Source organism: Aythya ferina (genome assembly GCF_964211825.1).
Source record: "Aythya ferina genome assembly, chromosome: 2".
Classification (NCBI taxonomy): Eukaryota; Metazoa; Chordata; class Aves; order Anseriformes; family Anatidae; genus Aythya; species Aythya ferina.
Genome location: NC_140297.1, coordinates 131,450,812 through 131,469,934, shown reverse-complemented (window position 1 = coordinate 131,469,934; position 19,123 = coordinate 131,450,812). Strand labels below are relative to the sequence as shown.

Sequence of the window (19,123 nt, the reverse complement as noted above, 5' to 3'; positions counted from 1 at the left end):
TTTTCTTCCTAGTAGCTGGTGGAATGCTGTGTTTTGGCTTAGAATGAGAAGAGTGCTGATAACACCCCGATGCTTTAATTGTTGCAGAGCAGTGCTTATACTAAGCCAAGGACATCTCAGCCTTTGCTCTGTCCTGCCAACGGGCAGGCTGGGGGGTGCAGTAAGAGCTGGGAGGGGACAGACCCAGGACAGGTGACCCAAACTAGCCAAAGGGGTATTCCATACCATCTGACGTCATGCTAAACAATATATAGGGGTGGCTAGCCGGGGGGAGGGGGCCGGACTGCTCGGGGTTAGGCTGGGCATCGGTCAGCGGGTGGTGAGCAATTGCATTGTGCATCACTTGTTTGTACATACTATTATTACTTTCGTATTATCACCATTGTATCATCATTATTATTATTGTTATTATTATTTTGTTATTTTTTTTTCCTGTCTTATTAAACTGTCTTTATCTCAACTCACGGGCTTCACTTTCCATTTCTCTCCCCCGTCCCAGAGAGGGAGGGGGGAGGGTGAGCGAACGGCTGCGTGGTGTTTAGCTGCCGGTCGGGTTAAACCACGACACTATGGCACCTTTAAGTGAAATTTCTCTTTGATATAGAAAGCAATGTGTTAGAATATGAATGTGCAGCTTTCAGACTGGAACAAATCTCTCCTGCCCAACCTTCATGGAATTTGTGAAGGAAGATGAAAGTTGTTAGGAACAAGAGAAGTATTCAGAGAAGCAAAAACTGGACTTTGAAGAAACCTACTGAAAGTTTTACACGTGACAAACCTACATTGTAAATGACATTTTTCCTTCACAGAGGAACACACAATTCAGTAATTCAGCCCCCTCCATCATAATGCATTAGAAGCCAGCACTGCTTGTTCCATTCATCCAAAAGTGCACACTCTCAGAAACTGGGAACAGTGAAGTTCCTAGTGGGCTGCCTGGATGATAATAGTAAGCTGTTTCCTTCTGAGCCTACTTAATGGCAATTAATACAGCTTCAGGGGCAGTGATAATCATAAACGTATAGATTTTCCCAATGGAAAGAGGAGTCTTTACCAGTGTTTACCACAGGGAGGTAGCTGAGATGTGCAGGTTTTCTAGGGACAGTTGTGCCTCTTCTGCAGACCCTGAATACAAAATGCTACTGAGTTTTATTATGCCTAGAGGAGCATTGAGCAAACTGTTCTTGATATCGTATCTATGGTATCCATGATCCCACTACGATTATTCCCAACTACAAAACCTCCATCTCATCTGGGTAAAACAGTGAAAAGCTGTTATTTCTGGGTTTGGTCCCTTCCTGGCCAATGCAATTGCAGAAGATTCTTTTACAGTGTACTACCTGCTGCCAAGAATAACAACAAATCAAATCTAGATGTATGCAAATGGAATCATGATCTTGGACTTTTCAAGACCCAGCTAGGAACAAAGCTACAGCTGACCTGATGCAGTACTGGGGATAGTCCTGCTTTAAGCAGTAGTTTTGACCTAAATGACCTCCAGAAGTGTATCCCAGCCAACACTTCTGTGAAGCTATGAAATGTGTATAAGTCTTCTACATTTAGAGCATACTGAGTAAGCATTTGAATTACTTTTGTTACTTGAATTTGATTTTGTAACTGAACCAAGAACTCTGTGTTTAATGAAGTTGGTGCTATCCCATCAGTTTGTCCAAGACTTGGATGACACACACCATTGCACATCATGCTTCTGTAGCTTGTCTATCAATTCCATGGATTGCAGAGGGCTTTTGATTTCAAAACAGGTAAAGGGAACATCAACAAGTCACTATGATCCCTCCCATGCAAAGAGGATGCAATTAGCTTCAGTCACTGGCCTGACCTGAAAACAGAGGGCTGTGTTATCACAGGAGCTCCTGATAGAGGTTAAAGCCTGGAGGAGGATCTTCCAGTATCTTGCAAGCCCAAAACTTTTAAAGAAGAGTAAAATAATTACTTAGTATAGATTGTAGCCTCCTTTACTTCATTGGATGAAAAATCTTTTAAAGTATGTAAAAGTTGTAATAACTGCATTATGTTTTGATTGTTTTCACATATGTGGGATTGTTTTTTCTGGAGTGTTAACAATGGCAACGATCTGATCAGGACTGACAAGAAAGAATGGTAAAGTCAGAAAACTTTTCATGTTGAGCACTTTGGGGGTCCAAAGGGCCTCATCCAGTGAGGGTGCTGACACAAGCTGTTGCATCAGCAGTACCTGAGAGGTGACAGAGTCTTCCAGAAAAGCTGAAGGCAAAAACTGTAAAGATAAAAATTCCCTTGTTTTTAGGATCTGAAGTACAAAAGAGCAGAGTATTTCTACGTGTGCCACATTAATATTTTAGGGAGTGTAGGGGCAAAGAATATTATCTAAGCATGGATGATGAAAGGTGTGGGTTTATTTGCTTAATTTTAATCCAGATTAGTGGGAGAAAGAGATTAGCATAGTTTTTAAAACACGTTAGTGAGTTTCTCCCCTTCTCTTAGCCTCTTTTCTCAACTGCTTCCATGACCCCTTTTATTCAGTGCATTGAAAACTCCAAAAGGCACCAATGAGGTGGAGAAGGGTTATCTTAGCATCTTTCAGATGAGAAAGAAAAATACAGAGGTTACAGGCAGATATTAAAAGACACATAAGCACATGACTTTGAAGATTTATGCATAAGTAATTGCACTTGCTCAAAGCAATACAGAACGCTAGTGTCAGTGTCTTGTAGTCTTGCTCACTAACTGCTTTAATATCCTTCTTCTCTGTTATTTATTGCTCAACAAATGGGTGTAATTAGGTCACCTTCTGTAGTTGAAAGCATTTGCTCATTTGTCTGTTAAGATATTAATAATAATTTAGTCCGGTCACAGTCATGTACTGTAGTCCTCTTTGCTTTATTTATCTGAAATATGTATGATTTCTAGATGAAAGAAGGAGAAGAATAAACCTGTTGTGAAAAATCTAGCATGATGGTTTTCTTTTCTATTATCCAGTAGATAAAGAAAATGAGTTGACAGAAACATGTTTTTCAATAAGGAAAGTAATTTCCTCTGTACAAGACTTAGTCAGTTGAAAGCATCAGCATCACTGGGTATGGAATGTAATATTGCTCTTGCACACTGAGTTGTTCTATTTATAGACATTTTTTATTTTTGTGCAATTTACTTGCAATAGGAAATATGTTAGCAACGCATTGAGAAATCAATATTTGGCATTAACATGGCTCTTTTTCAATGCACGCTTCTGTTCTAAAAAACAATCAGAAACCTGTGCACAAACTTTACACAGCATCATTCCTCAAGGCAAAAAGTCAAGAGGATTCAAGATTGAAACTCTCTGCAGAATTTAGAGCACAGTCTAAATATTTCTCCTATTGCACAGAATTTAAGTGATCCATCATTTAAATTATCTTTATACCAGTTTACATTACCTATTTCCAGCAGGCTCAAGGATTTACTTATCTGACATTTCCCTGACTGGCCTTTATTACTAAAATATCTTTTAGTTTTCTACCTAAAATACCATTAAATTTTCATTCTAGGAGGCAGATATAGATTTACTTTTTTCTTCATATCAAGTGCTTTCAAAAAAAAAAAAATCTAATTCAACAACTGTCTTTAGAGGACATGTTAAATTTTAAAGCTAAGAAAATGTAGTCCATCTATTCAAATCTATCAATTCATCAGTCAGACAATCTGAGTATCCTTTATCTATGTTTCCCATGTTTCCTTATACCTATCAACACTATCTTTTTTTTTTCTGTGCCATTTTCTGTATTTCACTCTCAGTCATATTCTGAGATGTATTTTTCTCCTTATATTTTTCCTATGCAAAAGGCACCACAACGTTGTTGTGGGTTACAAGTTCTTAAAAGAGCAGGCATACATCTGGAAACTCAGTTATTGGAGGTGCCAGCTGGACCTAAACTTGACCCTTATGCCTCATTAACATCTGATATAGTCCTCAGTGTTAAACCTTTTCTAGCCCCTGCATTAATGTCCATATCAACATTCCCTTCGCAGAATGCCTCTGATATGTGGATGTGACATCCCATGTGTGATATCTCAGCATGAAAGACAACATGGAATCACCAAACATTTGGCTTGAAGAGACTTTGGGAGACCACAGTCCATCCTCCTGCTCAAAGCAGGGGCAGGTCTGTATTGAGACCAAGTAGCTCAGGGCTTCATCCACTCAAGCCATCAAAATATCCAGGTTCAGAGAACACGTGGTTCTCTTGGTAATCTCTTACACTGTCTGGCTGTCCTCAGGGAGAAATCATTTTTCTTTATAACCAGTCAGACACTCTCCTGTTTCAGTTTCTGACCATTGCATCTCATTATCCCACCACGCACATCACTATCAAGCCTGGATCCCTTTTCTTGGTAATCTTGTCTTGGGTATTGTAAGGCTGCACCTAAAGCTTCTCTTCTCCAGGCTGCACATGGTCAAGGGGGTTGGGAAGTGCACTAACTGGGAGATTCAGCTCACTTAAATGTCATCTTCTACAAGTTAGGTACCTCTGAGAGGCTCGTTGCCTAGGGCAACCTCATCAGTGGATAGAAAGAACAGCATATTCTTGGGGAAAATTCTCTACAAAATAGGTGTGCAAGGGAAGTAGGATGAACTGGCTTCTATAAATATCAAAGATTTCCTACTGACAAGAAAAAGAGTCTAGTTGCTCAGCCTAAAGCAGAGGACAGGCTTCCAGACGGCAAGCTTCAGGTGCAGTGAATCTTGCTGGATGAGACGTGGACTGTCCTATGGTCTTTGACTGCTATGCTTACGTGGCATTGGCCAAGAAATAACACCTCTACATCATTTTTTCCTCTCTTTTAGAAGGAGAGAGAAATGACTGATAGCAGTGTTTTGCTGAGAGTTTTGGTTTCATGTATGAAAAGTGCCAGATGGATGGAAAGGGCACTAGTCCAGTGTAAAGCTGTAGGAGAAGGAATTACTGGCCAGAAAACATAATCCTTTTAAGTGGCACACCCCAGTGGTAACAAAATGCAACATTCTATTTTTTTTTTTTTCCACCCCTTGTTATTGTTCCTGGCTGGTAAATAAAGGAAATATCCCTAAAAAGTCAAGGCTCCATAAAGGGAGTTGAAGAGATTTCTGTTGAACCTGCCTGGGAAATGTCTGTTCTGCACAGACAGTTAGCGTACAAAAATCTTTCATTGTTACAAAGATACTCTGAAAACATGTATAAAAGCATAAGAAAGCTGGCACCTCCTTAATCTTATCTCTGTAATTGCACCTATTATGGTTCAGGACACACCTTCATCTAAATACAAGTGAAGTCTGAAATCTTTCTGAATCAATCTGATTATTTATTTTTAATTTAAATATTGTTGTAAGAAAATGATTCAGCTGTAATTACCTCTGGCCATAATTGATTGTGCTTGTTTACATGGGAGGTTATTAACAAAACATTATCTGGAATTGGGCTCTACCTTTAAGTGCAGTTTAGATTATTGCAACAATATACAAAATATAATGTCATAAATGTGCAGCAGGTGGCTACTTAATAATAGTTAGGAACATTCAGCATTCATTCTAAATAGTGCATTTGGGACCAAATTAGCTGTCTCGCATGAGTGATTCATTTGACTGATAGTGCACTGCACAGTGTGACTAATAAGAATTATGCAGTTTTATTAAGCAATAACTCACAGCTATGTGGTGATGTTAATCGTTATCTTTGAAACACTGTTTTACAGAAGGAGTGAATGGTCTTTGCTTCTTCCAGTGTTATGTATTCTATTCTAGGAGCGGTGCAGTACCTTTCAGTGCCTAAATTCACCATCTGGAATAGCCTAAAGCCATTATGCTCTCATATTGCCAGCTAAAAATGACAATATAATTGGCCACTCCAGATTTATAACACTGTCTGTCTGTTTGAGTGTCATGCAATAATACCATATTTGATCAAGTCCCTAACTGCATGTAATATTTTAGATTTCAGTGTACAAAACAGTGTTAATTTTCAGGAAAATGATAAAATAAAAAGGTAGAAGTCCTATTTGCGAGTATACTAAGAACAGACCAGTGTGCCCTGGTAGTCAGAAGGGCCAACTGTACCCTGGGGTGCCTCAAGCCCAGCACTGCTAGCCAGTCAAGGGAAAGGATTCAAGAAGCATCTGGACAACGCTCTCAGACATGTTTTGGAGTTTGTGTGGTCCTGCGTGGAGCCAGATGGACTCACTGATCCTTGTGGGTCTCTCCCAACTCAGGATATTTTATGACTCCATGATTCCTTCAGCAAAAGTGTGTCCCACACAACTTTCTTTGTGTTCTCAAATTGATTAAAATGATAAAAGAAATGAAGCCATTTATGTAGGAGACCCTGGGATACAGAGTCATTGGCACACAGTTCACAAAGATTTTTTTAAATAGATGGGAAGGGGCCTACAGGGATGGGGGAGAGGTTTTATGGGGTTAAGGAAAAGAAAACTAATGTATTTCCTAACATTTGAAAAAAATGAAATGTCATCTTCAGGAAAGATCAGTGTCTCAGGCTCCCAAAGACTCAACTAGTGGTGTATCGTGAGCCCCGCTGGGAAGCTGAGAATATATCTTCCCAGCTAGTGTAAAACTCATACTGCTAGGCAGGGATGATTGATCAGTTTATAAACAGACAGATGGGAACAAGGGTGGGGAGAACAGGAAGATATGTCTCATTAGTGGCATGGATTACTCAGTTTAGGTTTGAAAATCATCTAAATTTAACTTGAGGATTATTCTGTTCCTTAACCATGAGTTTGTCAGTGTGGAGCTCTTTCTGTATTCTACTTTTGCACCTGTTTCACCAGCCTATTCCCTTGTGTTAGATATACTTTGTTGAGCTTTCATGTCACAACCAAGTCATTAGTTTTCTATGTTTCGCTGAATTAAGGCACTTCAACGACAGACGACATAATTCTCTTGTACGCTAAATGGTTTGCCACAAAGCACTACGGATCTTTTCTATAAGCACCATCTTGATATATGTTTGGCTCTTTTTATTGCATCCAGGAACACCCACATTTACAGCAAATCTATGACCCAGTTCTTGGCCCCCTCAATAAGAATAATATCAAGATCTCTGGAATAATATTATTTTACAGTTTAGATGTGAGTACTTGTGACACCTAGTGGTCCTAGTAGAAAAATGCAAATATTTTAGAGGAAGAGGAAATAGGGGGTGGGTCGGGGAAAGGAAGGAGGGCTTCAGTATCACCTGCTGGAGGATAATTATTACAATAGCCAGAAAAATAGATGGTGCTGAGCAAATTCTTTCCCTGGGGATGCGGCATGTCTGTGTGAGGCTTCGTACCCCATAACATAAGTGATGTAAAAGTTCAGCTGTATTAAAAACTTCTGAGGTGAGGTGGGACTGGGTGGTTATAGGTGTTGGGGGGTAAGGTGCTCGGGCTTGTTTGTGACAAAGGAGGTGAGCACAGGAGATGTGGGTGATGGCATCAACCTGGAATGACAAGAGCAACTTAAGGCATACCTGGGTTGGGTCAGTTCTGTTGATTGAGGCAATCCTATATCTTGGGGAGAAAAAAAAAAAAAAAAAAAAAAAAAAAAAAGAGAGAAAGAGAAGGAAAGGGGAAAGATAAGTTTATTGTTGGCTCTTAACATAGTCATGCTTGAAATGTGACGTTTCAACAATGTCTTGCCACCGAAGACTTTCCCTATATTCAACAGAAAAATGTGGATGTTTCCCAAACCCTTAGGTGGGCTGGTCTGCTCTGTGAAGAAGACCCTTATAAACAGCCTAGCAAGATCCCTTGCATTGTGTGAGCTTAGTAGAAAGAGAAGATCAAGGCAAGACACCTGCCTCATACTTATCAAGCCAACTGGGAGTCATGGTAAGATGCAGTGATAGGCAGTATAAACTATGCTGGCTGACTGCCTGGGAGCCTGCACCTTAAAAGGCACAACCTGCTTGCAGCCACAAAGGCTCTTCTCTTTCAGTACTTAGAGGGGGCTTATGAAAAAAAAAAATAGAGAGCAACTTTTACTTGGGCAGGAAATGATAGGACAAGGAGTAACAAGGACAAAGCACTGACACAGGTTGCCCAGAGAAGCTGTGGATGCCCCATCCCTGGAGGTGCTCAAGGCCAGGCTAGATGGGGTTTTGGGCAATGTAGTCTGGTGGGAGGTGTGCCTGCCCATGGTAGGGGGGTTGGAACTCGATGAACTTTAAGGTCCCTTCTAACCCAAACCTTTCTGCAATTCTGTGATTCATCAGTCACCCAGACTAGTGACTCAAGCACGCAAAATGTCAAGCTGCTCCTGTGTTGAAGACTCTTGGGAAAAAGCTCCTTTGATGTTGGAGATAACCACATGCGCTGGCTTTCAGCACTCTCCAAAAGAAATCAAAACAATGGAATCCAACATAGTACAAAACTCTCCCAGAGACAGGTAAATTAATTATAGTACCTATTTCTATGCATTTGTCCCTTAACACAAAATGCCATCAGAAGATGTCTAAAAAGGGATATCACAAAACAAAACCAATTTATTTCATAACTAAACAGGTTCACACAGCTAGGTAACAGACCTATTAAATACAGATATATATATGCATGGCTTATACTTACTTAGTGTGACTCATGAATTAGTGTACGTGGTGTGATTCACACAGCTTCTGTGAGATTTGTTGGGTGATGGGTATGACGTGTACATCCTACTGTATCGTGGCTTCTGGTGTTACACTGCACCACTGTAAGTCTACGGAAAACAACAAAATGTGTCTGCAGTGGGCTTGGCAGCTGGTGGTTTACTCCACAGACTCTGCCAGCTGGCATTTCCAGGTCATGTCTGCCCTTCTCCACTGCCTCTGCAGGAGCACAGCAACTCAGCTGGGTGCTTTAGGTTAGTTTAGGTGAGATGGATCAGCCCCCATGGTGTGCCACAGATGATAAAACTCCTGTCTATAGCTAGTTTTCTACAATTTCTACAAGGATAAAGTCTGAGTTACAATAAATGCAAGATTTATGTCTCTAGAAGATAAATGAGAGCAAGACACCTTATGTCACTCCTAAAGCTACTCTCAAGATTTGCAAATGGTCATTTTGCTTGGACTGCTTAGCTCTAGTTGCTTGTCTGAGGGACCATTGTTAGGTGTGCATTTGTAGAAGGTTGTAAGAGAAATAAATATACTTTGTGAGACTGCTGCTAGTACAATGGCAGGAAGAAAACGGATCTCCCTTGGTAACGAAGATGTAAGCAGTATGCCATCAGAGATAGGAGTAAATACTTGTCATATGGAAAAGTAATATATCTGGTGGTGGGAGTAGAACTATTCAGGATTTGCTGAAGAACAATTTCTGTTTCTTGATCCTGACCCTAAACAGTGTAACTGCAGTTAAAAATGGAAACTGGATTGATTCATTCCACGCAGTACCATACTGTCATTTTCCCATGTGAATGCTAAGGCTTGCAGGGAAGCCAAGAAATTATGACCTGTTGGGTCAGCAGACAAGCACAGTCACTTTGTAGGGCACAGCACCACCAGTGACCAGGGCGGCCTCATCATGTTGTGTTACAACCCAAGTCCAACTAGACCCTGCCTCGTATGAACGTAGAGTACACAGAACCTGGAGAAACAATCAGGTTGATTGTAAGACCATAACAGTCCCTGCTTCTTTAACAATGTCCCTGCCCCTTTAACAATTCAGATGGAAGATGGCCAGATGGAGATGTCTTGTGTGCATGGACAGAGCCTGTAGGAAAGGTGGAACAAAGCCATGGAAGGAGAAACTCTTCAAGAGATGGAGTTGCCACCAAAGTAACTGTCCACTTGTCAGGAATGGCAAGAAGATAACCTTAATCCAGACGTTGGCACCCATATCAGCTTATAGGATAGATGCCAGGGACAAACTTTGCAACAAAGAAAGGAACCTATCATTTTTCTTCAATATAGGAAAAACATCATGAAGGAAGGATGTGGAATCTCCATTAGACAAATGTTGTTAAACTAGTGCAACTGCTATAGGGAAGGGAAGGGAAGGGAAGGGAAGGGAAGGGAAGGGAAGGGAAGGGAAGGGAAGGGAAGGGAAGGGAAGGGAAGGGAAGGGAAGGGAAGGGAAGGGAAGGGAAGGGAAGGGAAGGGAAGGGAAGGGAAGGGAAGGGAAGGGAAGGGAAGGGAAGGGAAGGGAAGGGAAGGGAAGGGAAGGGAAGGGAAGGGAAGGGAAGGGAAGGGAAGGGAAGGGAAGGGAAGGGAAGGGAAGGGAAGGGAAGGGAGGAAAAGAAATAAGAAAGGAAAAGAAAAAAGAAAAAAGGAAAAGGAAAAGGAAAAGGAAAAGGAAAAGGAAAAGGAAAAGGAAAAGGAAAAGGAAAAGGAAAAGGAAAAGGAAAAGGAAAAGGAAAAGGAAAAGGAAAAGGAAAAGGAAAAGGAAAAGGAAAAGGAGAAAAAGAAAAAGAAAAAGAAAAAGAAAAAGAAAAAGAAAAAGAAAAAGAAAAAGAAAAAGAAAAAGAAAAAGAAAAAGAAAAAGAAAAAGAAAAAGAAAAAGAAAAAGAAAAAGAAAAAGAAAAAGAATGAGTGGGAAAGGGAGCTAGTGATTACAAAGCATACAAAAAATAAAATTAAAAAAAATATAAGAAAATGCTTTGTTCAGGATCATTCCAGAAAAGTTAAATTACTTTTTTGGCTTGAGTATAATCAACTTCATTTTCTCTGTTTTACCTGAGCTAAGCACTGGGTCCATTCAGCTTTGAACTGGCATTTGGATATCTAGAATAAATTTAACATGCAGAACTAGGACAGGAAAAATCCATAAACACTTCTATATAAATTCCCCTTTTACTTAAGTGGGAATAATAATTACTAAAGGACTAATATAAAAGGAAAGTTGAATATGTTCTACTGAATTCATCTTGTCACACAAAGAAAATAAATAGAAGACCTTTAAAACCTACTAGAAAGAACATGAGCAAAAACAGTAAAATGTTCAAATTTTCCTTTTGGAGAGTCTTTTCCCCAAGTGAAATGGTACAAAGGGGACAGAGAAGCATGCCCAGACTGATTACCTGTTCTTGACAATTACTCAGAAATAAAAAGCTTTAAACATTACATGTTTTTTTTGGTGTTTGTTTTGTTATTGTTGTTGTTTTGCTTGTTTGGTTGGTTGGTTGGTTTTTATACTTCCCGGGAGCCTTAAGTATTTTTGAGTCTGTGTCTTAACGAGTAATGTTTGTTTGGACAAATCAGACACCGGTTGTTACACAAGTTATTTTTAGCAGGTCCATAAGAACTCTCAATGAACACAATTTTATTTGGTAGAAAGGCAAGTTTATAAAAATAGATGTTATGCTTCTCTGTCCTACAGTAAGTGTGCCTCTGAAATGCGCCTATTAAATCATAGAATCATAAATGCAAATTACCTGAGGAAAACCTGCACGGCTTCTTCTTGGCTTGGCCATTAAAAGCAATTGTGTTAATAAAATCACATTCTTATTTATGTGACTTATTATTCTCAGACAATATCTGAAATCACATCAAATTACATCCAAGCACAACTTTTGAAAGCAACAGGTGAAGTCATGGGAGTTATCTCATAAAAACAAAACAAAACAAAAACTCATAATTTTGCTGGTAATGTGAGAGGTGTTAAAAAGAAGCCGGCTATTCCAGAGTATTCTATAGCATCACATTTTCTTTTTTCTCTCTGATGTAACTACATTCAAATTAGTATGCAAAGAAAGTTGATCTGCTTAGTAAGCATTTGGTATTTTATTTTGTGATATTAATTTAAATCTTGCAAGGGCAACACCTCATTGTATAGGGTAGTCAAAAATTAATTCCAGCCTTCTATTCAGCTATATGAGATAATTGACAATATTGTACAACGTGTGTTATAGTTGTTTTCTTCAGAAGATGTCACAAAAACATTAAACTAAAAAAAAAAAAAAGGGGGGGGGGGGAGGAGAGAGAGAGGGAGAGAGATATATCATAAATACTTTTTTCCTTTTTTATATGTCTTCATAACATTACTGAAGGTATCAGTGAAATGTAATTGTAAGATGCAACTTAATATCCTTCCTACTGATACCTGTTGATAGTATTCAAGGCCAATAAACAATGTAAGGGAAACATTTTCTCTGTGATATTGTAATTAAATAAGAAGAACACCAAGTGAATACAATATATTTTGGTCTCTACTGCATTTCCACACAGTGCTCTTTTTTTTTTTTTCCTCCCCGAGAATAATACAGTGACAGCATAATAAAACCATACTAGCAATGGTGATTTCTCATTTCTCTTGTAAATATTAGCCCCATCAACCTATCAGAATAAATGATTAAATACATGAATCTATCCAAATTTATTTGCTGCTCAGATTGTGTTCCCAGTGAATTCTATTGTCATCATCCATATTACAAAAATCAAGGAGGATGTTTTTAAGGAGTAAATAACATATCTTAAAATTAAGCATTTATTCTTGATCTTCTATATGAGCTTTCAGTTACTAAAGCCTAATCCAATCTTCTTGAATCAATGCAAGGCTTTCTATTAATATAGAAGGTTGTCACTTCATAAGATAGCATCAGTGCCTCTATAATAAACACGCTTAGCTCTTGATCTTAGCAGGAATCCAGCTGAGAAATCCAGCTGAGTATGCTTCAGCCTCAAAGCAGCAATTAGATCTTCAATAACATGCATAAAACAAGTTAAGGGAAAGCATTAATATTCTGAAATGTAAAGCAGAGTGTAACAAGAGCAGAGAAACCTCTCCAAATGGGGCAAAGGCTTAGGTTTAAGAAGATAGTTGATCACAGAAGTGGTGACGAAGCCAGTCCAGTGTCCAGTCAGTCCCAAATCAGTCCGTGTTTACATGAATGGAAGATACAGCTGACAATCTGCATTTGTAGAGCTTTATCCAAGATTTTTTAAATTTTCCAAAGGGCTTTGTACATGTTCTTTTCCATGGTTAGGTAATTGTTCAGGTCTGTGCTTTCTTTAATAGAGAAAAACCTCTGGGGAAATCTTTCTTCTGAGACATTTTGTTTTGCATATAATGTATCATAGAATCTTTAAACTCATTTTTTCCTTTTCTCCTCTCCTCCACAGACCCAGTGAGGACAAAAGAGTTTAAGAACCTCCTATAGACTAAGTCTTAAACACTGATCGCGGAAGGATATCATTGACTAACTTCCCAAACCAAGGTGTATATGAAAGATGAAAATAAAGTACTGGGGAAAGATGTAAATTATGAGGAAAAATCTCAGAATTGTGTAAGTTAAGGCAAAACCCAACATTTTCAAGTTCTAGTATATGACCAAACTTTTTCCAGGTCTGTAAAGCTCTAGCTGACAGATTAATAAAGGAACCAAGTCTTTTCATAGAATCATAAAATCACAGAATGGTTTGGATTCAAAGGGACCTTAAAGATCATCTAGTTCCAAACCCCCTGCCATGGGCAAGGACACCTCCCACCAGACCAGGTTGCCCAAAGCTCCATCCAGCCTGGCCTTGAACACCTCCAGGGATGGGGCATCCACAGCTTCTCCGGACAACCTGTGTCAGTGCCTCACCACCCTCAAAGCAAAGAACTTCCTCCTTATATCTAATCTAAACCTACCCTAGTTTAGTTAGAAACCATTCCCCCTTGTGCTGTCGCTACACTCCCTGACACAGAGTCCCTCCCCAGCTTTCCTGTAGGTCCCCTTTAGGTATAGGCTGCTGTAAGGTCTTTCCAGAGCCTTCTCTTCTGCAGGCTGAACAAACCCAACTCCCTCAGCCTATCTTCACAGGAGAGGTGCTCCAGCCCCTTGATCATCCTTCTGGTCTTCCTCTGAACTTGCTCTAACAGGTCCATGTCCTTTGTGTTCTGGGGGCCCTAGAGCTCAGTGAAGCACTCCGGATGGGGTCTCACAAGAGCAGAGCAGAGGGGGACAATCACCTCCCTCACCCTGCTGGCCACGCTGCTTTTGATGCAGCCCAGGACACAGTTGGCTTTCTGGGCTGCAAGCACACATTGCTGGTTCATGTCAAGCTTCTCATCAGCCAACACCCCCAGGTCCTTCCCCTTAGAGCTACTGCTCTCAATCCATTTCTCACCCAGCCTGTATTTGTGCTTGGGATTACCCCAGCCCAGATGCAGGACCTTGCACTTGGCCTTGTTGAACTTCATGAGGTTTGCACAGGCCCACCTCTCAAGCCTGTCCAGGTCCCTCTGCATGGCATCCCTTCCCTCCAGCATGCCAAGTGCACCGCACATCTTGGTGTCATCTACAGACTTACTGATGGTACACTCAATTTCACTATCCATGCCACCAACAAAGATTTTAAACAGCACCATTCTCGATATTCTCCCCTGAGGGACATCTCTCATCACTCATCTCCACCTGGACATTGACCACAACACTTTGAGTGCAACCATCCAGCCCACGTGGTCCATCCATCAAATCCATGTCTCTCCAATTTTCAGATTGTTTAAGTCATTTGATTATCATAAATCACAATCAGAAAATATTACTATCACTATTAAAACAAAAACAAACAAAACAAAACAAAAAATCAATCCAGTAGAGAAGCAATTCTTGTGAAATTACACTTTTACCTCATTTCCTAGCAAGACTAAGTATTGGAGAAAATTCTGCTTAAAATCGTTTCAGAACAAGCATAAGGCAAAGTACACATGGTCTATGTGCTGTGGCAGCACATCGTTACCTTTCCATACAGAGGTCTGCATATTTCTCCCAGGAATCAGCTGAGAACAGCAGAACAGTTAAGCCTTTCAGTCATCTAATCTGGGGCTGATATTGCTCAGCCATACACTGCTTTAAAATCAGAATTTCAGAAAGTCTGCCTTGGATATCATTGCATGTAGTCAGAGGGAAAGGTTCTACACTTAGTTTTCTTCTTTCCCTCAGTGCTGGAAAAAAAAAAAAAAGGTCCTCTGCACACACATACACACGGAAAAAAAAAGAGAGACAGACTGAGAAAGAGGCGGAGAGAGACTGGGCAAGATGCAGCTACATTTATTATTATCTTTCTTAATCCTTGTTCCAATAATCGTGCCAACTGGGTGTTCAGAATCTAAATCCAAAAGACCTGTTAATCTTAAATTTAATAGGAAAAAGGAAGAATCTTCATGAAGAAAGCAAACATCAAGAGGGATAATGTTTAGGCTCAGATAAGCATGAACTGTGTTGTGGAAATACATGACAAAGGGAAAGAGGACTGAAGCATCTGTGATTTCTGTTTATAATCACTTGGCTTCTACTCTTCTGTCAGTTTCAGAAAAGCAGCCATCAGTTAAGCTGGTTAAACAGAGGGACCATATTCCATGAATTATGCAAAAAGAAAATGATTATTCAAATAGTGCTGCCACTAAAGATACACAGATTGCATTTTTATTCTGAATCTCACCAAGAGAAAAAATAAATGTGAAAGAATAGAAACATCCCATTTTCTGAATGTTATTTATATGCCATTAAGTTGGTACAAAGCAACATGATTTAGGAGAATGAGTAGAGGTGAGACAATAGAACGTTCTGAGAGCAAATCCCAGTATTAATTACCACTTTATACATTTCGGAGAGGGAGAGCATCAATGATATTTTAACTTAATTTCAATCTGCAATAAAATAGAAATAGATCCTATTCTTTTATTTCACTGGGTTATTCATAACATTAAATTGCAAAGCCATACCAAGGCATGGCCATCATTTCTAGAGTGAGGGGCCAACATGATATGCCTTCAACTCAACATTCCATGTATCTAAAGAGCCCACTTACTCCAGGTGTTTATAGAAACTCCCTGTCATGGACTCTGCTCTTAGTTCAAGGTTGCTGTTGAAGTCAAGAGTTATAGGCTGACCTCTTCTTTATGATTTCAAATCTGCTTCTCACTGTACATAACCTAAGTGCATATTCCCAGAAGACATCAAACCACAGAATGCCCCTGGGGTGTGCTGCAGCAAGCTCTCTCCTCACGCCACCTTGCACCATGAGCCCAGCCTGTAAACTGTGCCCAAAGCCATGATGTTCCCTTTGGCACTTTCATTGCGTAACAATGTGAGCTGCACCCTTAGTGACACAAGCTGATGTCTTTTCTGAAGGTAGACTCATTGATTCCAAGCACAAGTTTCAGAAGGAAACGAGTGCTATGCATGTGGGAGACAGTCCCATGATGTGTGACCCTCAGACTGGACTATTCCTCTTCTGGCATTGAATTTGAGAGTGTACATCTGTGATTAATGGCAAATATATTATTTTTAAGTCTTAATATTTGGGATTCAGTAGATTTTTTTTTTTTATTATTATTATTTTTTGCAGTAGATACTGCAGGGCAGTATCTAAAACCTAGTGTGCTTTTAACATTTATTGCTGAAACTGTGTTTCTTCTGAAATTACAGTGGACTTCACCTACAAATATGTCCAGAATATAATCAAGACCATCTGGTAGAGAATTGATTTTGGAAACATTTTTGTTGGAAAGGAAGCTAAATTTGCTCTTGGGAGTGTGGTCTCTAATAGTGTTTCCTTTTCCTCTGAAATAATAGTATAAAGTAAAGCCATTCTGGGAAGTGTCAACAAAATCTTAATTTGATGTATAAGGGCTGAAAAGCCAAAGCTAGAAAAGGAGATTCATGGGACAAAATTTGTTTATACAGATGCTGGAATGTCTCCAAAATCTATGAAAATAGTGCTAAATTCTCCCAGGGCTGAACAATGGGACTGAAATAAGGCATCAAAGAACAATTAATATACGATAACTTGCTCCCACCCACTATCACAGCGTGGGATTTTTTTTTCCCTGCAAGCACAAGTAATCAACACAGTGGAAAGGTTTTCCAATCCATTCATTTTGTTAGCACATACTCAGACAGAGAAGGAGTCAACAACAAAGTTTGATTAGAATGAACCCACATTCCTGCTTTTATTTTTCTAAAACAATTTCAGGTAGAATACAAGCCCTTTATAAGGCAGTTCGTTTGTTAAAAAAAAAAAAAAAAAGTTTAATGCGTGATTTTTCTTGTGTAAAATCTGCAGGTATGCCCTGGAGAGCTGGAGACTAACCCTCCTACAGTTAGTGCCATCATGGACTGACACCCCAGGCTGAGCTGAAATGGAGCGCTTACTTCCAGCATCTGACTTCAGTAAGACTTACTCTGAATGGATCACCTTATGAACAACAAAATACAATGGACATAATATTATACAGCAGTAGATAAGATGGTTTATTGTTTATACTCAACAGAATTGACTAGATTTTAAGCTATAACCTGAAAAAAATAGAGTACCTATTCAATGACTCATTTTCTTTTTTGATTGTTTGAGTTTCATAGTTAATATCACCCAAGTAGCCATTGGCAGAGCAAAACTATCTTCCTACACTTGACTTCCACACTTAAAGAAATAATCATTGCCCTTTTTCTGGACAGCTGACAGCTAACAGTGGGACCACAACCTCAGAAAACTTAAGAGATTTTCCATCACTTGTTTTTTTTTAAAAAAACTTTGATCTGGAGCACATGTGTGTGGTAGGGAGGGGAAAGGAAGAGGAAAGGCCAGTATTAATTGTAAAGAGTGCAGGCAGAATAGGATAACAATTTTGAAATAAATCATATAACCAAACCATAACAGGAAAATCTTTGATAGTCTGAGCATTGTATAGAGCCAGTATGCTCTTTCCAAAACACAGGGCCATTTCATTAGTGTTCCTGGAAAGCTCAGACATGAGATTTCCCTTATGAGGCAGAATATCAGATCTAAATTGCTAAAAAATTTAGTTTTACCCACTTTCACCACCATCACCCCAAAAACCAACCAACCAAACAAACAAACAAAGACACTCTATGAAAACAGCACAACTACCCTAATTTGAGAAGAAAATGAGGCATAAAGATATAGATCAGACACTACTCATTATTTTAAATGAACATGCATCGAGGTTGATATGGAAGTTTCCCTCTCTTTGAGCAAGTTTTACTTGCGGCTTCAGTTTGCTGAAGCTATTTCTTTTATAGCTCCAAAATAACTTCAAAAACATGCACTAAAATATCTAGCCAAAACTTGTGTCCTTTTCTTTTAATTCTGTGGGATTATAAAGCAGTGCTGGATAGATAAAGCTTAATTTCTTCTCTTTCATTTGTTCTCAGAAGTCTTGCTTTTGGCCATCTTATATGATATAGTGACCTACAGAGAGTTATGCAAATCTCAGCACAATTGGTTATTTTACACTGATGAGAACATTGTGTTTACAAATTTCATAAAGAGTGAAACTATTGGCTTGTATAATAACAAATAGAAAAAAACTTGGAAATAAATTATATTTTCAAGAATTGAGCAGCACAAATCTTGGTGGCTGGCAGTACTATAAAATTATTGTTGTTTTATCTACGTGATCTAGTTTAACACAAATGGGTTGCATATATGGTAGTTCCGGGTCACAGTATGCTTACATTGAAGTCAACAGCAACATAGGCTGAAGCTAACTTCAAAATAAAGCAAACAAATATGTTAGCCTAAGTAGTTGTGGAGAATTAGTTCTAAAGAATCCTGGCTTCCTGTTGATATGTATTACAGCTGGTCAACTTTCATATCTAAAATAACGTCTTATGTTTGCCAAGAGGGCTTATAATGTTTTTCTTCCATTTAATGTCAGTGTGACTTCCATTGTGCAGTCTTTCCATCATCAAGGCACTTTAATGATCTGTCTCCTTCATCAGGCCTCCTATTTTCATGACATTTGGAGAAGATTAATTATCTTTGGGATCTCTAGCCTCTACTTCACATGTGGCTGAAATCAGAGGGCAGGGAAACACACATACACTTAAACAGACTTTACTAGCCTTGTTTCCATAGGAAATAACTCTAAAAAGATACTCTTCTGCCTTTTGTTTTACAAGAAATGATCTCACCATAATCAAAACGGATGTTCTATAAAAGACATTGGAAGTTTTTTTCCATTCTGTTGAAATATAAACAGTTAACACTACTGAGTATCAGAAGCGTAAACAAGTAGCAGTAAGTGATAGACCAGTGACCCCAAGGAAGGCGTGATGCCCTCACTTAAAGCAGCAATGCTCTGCTTCTTCTGAGAGGGAGGCAGAATTTTCATATCATGCCATGGTAGCTACATCCATTCTCCCACTCCTATTTGGTGTATTTTTACAGATTGTGAAAAACAA

At 39.2% G+C, this 19,123-nt stretch overlaps 1 long non-coding RNA gene across 2 annotated transcripts; it reads left to right on the top strand.

Moving 5' to 3' along the window:
• Positions 1-7,202: 7,202 nt before the first annotated feature.
• Positions 7,203-13,605, top strand: LOC311433162. Of its 2 annotated transcripts, none has more exons than XR_014690599.1 (4): positions 7,203-7,353; positions 7,711-7,845; positions 8,229-8,401; positions 13,053-13,605. It is a non-coding gene; the product is annotated as an uncharacterized lncRNA (long non-coding RNA). The 2 variants fall into 2 exon arrangements; XR_014690600.1 differs by lacking the exon at positions 13,053-13,605 and adding an exon at positions 9,661-9,940.
• Positions 13,606-19,123: the final 5,518 nt, after the last annotated feature.